We start from the raw sequence: 3,125 nt of genomic DNA, 5'->3' as shown, positions 1-3,125 counted from the left end.
TCTTCCAGCAGTCCTATGGCCATTCTTTTTGTCATCTAGGTACGTTTTTATGGTCACTGTCCATGTGTATAATAATACACAATGACTATCAGSTAAATTATCTAGAGTCTAGCATTTTGATGACTCTCTCTCCCTTTCAATAGGACTAGAGGTTGTCTAAAATAAGGCCATTACAGCTTTCTCGACAGTTGATGATATTCTCTGCCCTAGGTTTTAGGGAGTGGCATTTTTTCTACCTAATTTACATTGATGCAGGTGCATATGAATACACTGATAAAAAACTGCCTGTTCTGAAGCAATGCAGACTCACTTTTCTCGAGTTCATAGCCTGCAATCTGCTCATCACTCTTTGTTAGGGGCTGGCGTGAGGCAGTGTGGTGACAATGAAGTGGAAGTGGTGATCCTGACCTAAAATCCAGAAAGTTTGTGCCAACTGTGGTAACACCCTCCTGCCCTGTTAGGATTCATTTGCTGTAGGAGTCTTACCTGTGCTTACACAACAGAGAGAAAGAATGACTTTTTGAGTACTTCAGGGACATATACAATATTTTAATAACTTCTTTTAAGGTTAGAAGGTGTTTGAAAAGCTCTGAATTACCAAATTATGTAATGTTATTGCTAAAATTGAAGTTAAGCACTGGACAGCTGAAAGAACTGCAGAGAGACAGGACTAAAATGCATTATATGACTGTAGATACATAATATCCACCATATTCTGTTTGTCTTCCCTCACTAATGTGAAGTTTGGCCCTGCTGTACATTTCAATGTCCTTCTTCTGTACTAATCTGTCTTCCAAAGACAGATGGGTTTTGAAAGTTTTAAACTTTCTTCCCCTAAAATTGATAAATTGCCTGCACAAAGTTCCACTATTTCTGCCACATTCAGAAAGAAAAAAAAAAAAGAAAATATTCTTCCAATCCTACCACAAGAGACAATTTGTCCTTCAAATTATCTCAAAGGAATAGTCATAAGGAAATGCAAGTGCTTAAAATGTCCTAAGTGGTACTATACATTGCTAAATACTTCCCTTGCCAATTGTATTCATTAGAGAAGCTCTTTATCTTATTGATGTAGGGAGAGATCTTCACACTTTTTGTGTCTCCTCTTTTTTTTCCCTTCTGGGATTGGTATTCTTCCAATTTATGGCCAGTTAGACCATTTTTGACTGTCTGCCATTTCTGCTGCCTTTGTAATGCCTTAAATGATCTCCCATCAATTTTTCCTAAGAGTTAACTTCACCTCCATTTGCTATAGGGACATGAATGTTTAGATTTCATATGCACTGTCTTCTTTATCCTCCCTTTTTATTGTGGGGATAACAACCTCAACAGTTTCACACTGAACAGATAACTCTCACTAGCTCTTCTTCCTTGCAGCATCAGTAAAGGAGCAACAGGTGATGTCAGACAGAATCACTTTTCTGTCTGGGAGAGAGTTAATTTYCTTCATAGTAGCTAGTATMRAGCTGTATTTTGGATTTGTGACACAATAGCAGTGATAACACAACAGTGTTTCAGCTCTTGCTAATCTGTTTTTTTTACTGCCATGGCCCTCTCAGCTTCCCACAACACCCCACCAGTGACACTGGGGGTGCACAAAGATCTGGAAGGGGACACAGCTGTGACAGATTACCCAAACTGATCAAGGGGCTATTCCATATCATTTGGGCTCCTGCTCAACTTTGTTAAGCTGGGGGAAGGAGGGGACATTTCAGGTTGTACCACTTGTCTCCCCAAATAGGCCTCACATGGATGAAACTCTGCTCCCCTGGAAATGGCTGAACGTTTGCCTGCCCATCAGAAGTAGTGAATTAATTGCTTATTCTGCTTTTGTCGAGCACACAGCTTTGCCTTACCTTTTGAACTGTCTTTATGTCACAAACCCATGTGTTTTCTTGCTCTGCCTTTACTATTACCTTCCTAGTCCCTTGTTGAGGGAGTGACCAAATGGCTGTGTGGGACTTYGCTGATTACCAGAGTTAAAAAAAAGCCACACACATAAAAACACACATAAATCAACTGTGTCAGTGCAGAGACCCTGCAGAGACAAAAGCCTGAGTCYCAAGCTGCAAGGAATAAACTTCAGGTACAGACCACACTGAAGGAAGCATCAGGGAGAATGAYAAGGGAGGCAGGAGGCATGTGCCTTCTGGCAGCAGCAGGAAGACTCATTCTCCACCTGCATATTTGCAGCTTCAGAAAATATCTATTACCTTAGCAACAGGTGACAGGAAGAGCACTCAGAATTGAAATACCTGTGTCTGCTGAGATTGGAACAAATGTCTGCAAGGGGCATGGTGGTAAATGGTAGTGACTGGAGATTACGTCCTTCAGGGATGAGTGCAACTATTTGCCAGCCCACCTTGATGTTCTAAGGGTTTTGCTGCCTGGTGGATGCTCAGAAATTGGGTGATAATGAGAGATTTCTAAGGCTTTTCCTGTCCTCTGACTATTAGCTCGTGCTGCTCCCTGTGTGTCCTYGCAATTAGGGTCATCAGCATCCTGGGCAGTACAGCCAGTACATCAAGGAAAATGAATATTTTTATCTTTCCAGCACTGAAGTACAGCTTTCAGTGATGGGTTTCCTGCTACAAAATGACATGGGTGCACTGGAGTGAGTCCAGCAGAAACTGTCTACATGGTTAGGGGCCATATGAGGAGGTGCTAGGATGGGCAGGCTGGGGAAGAAAAAGGTGGTGGGAGATGTTATTTCTGTCTATAGCTATCTAATATAAGGATRGAAAGAAAACAATGCAGGACTCCTCTCAAAGTTTTAGTAATAGGACACAAGCTGAAACACTTAACAATCTGACTACATATAAGAAAACACTTTGCTTGTCACRTGAGTGATCAAGTCTACAATTTTCCCAGAGAAGCTGTGGAAATTACCTGATTAGAGATATTCAAAGCTCCAAATTGGATGAGGCCCTGAAGACCTTAGTCTTCCTGAAGCAGATCTGAAGAGGGCATTAGAATCTATGACCTTGAGATGCTACTTCCAAGACAAAATATTTGTGATTCTATGATTCTACCTTCTGCATTCTGACTTATGTACCATTTATGGCTACTCTCCCCCTCAATATCACTTACACTGGAGAATGTCCCTGTGTGAGTCTGGGTGGCAG

This window comes from Malurus melanocephalus, unplaced genomic scaffold, assembly GCF_030028575.1.
Source record: "Malurus melanocephalus ecotype Western Australia unplaced genomic scaffold, MMel_1.1 scaffold_186, whole genome shotgun sequence".
Classification (NCBI taxonomy): Eukaryota; Metazoa; Chordata; class Aves; order Passeriformes; family Maluridae; genus Malurus; species Malurus melanocephalus.
This window is presented reverse-complemented; position numbering follows the sequence as displayed.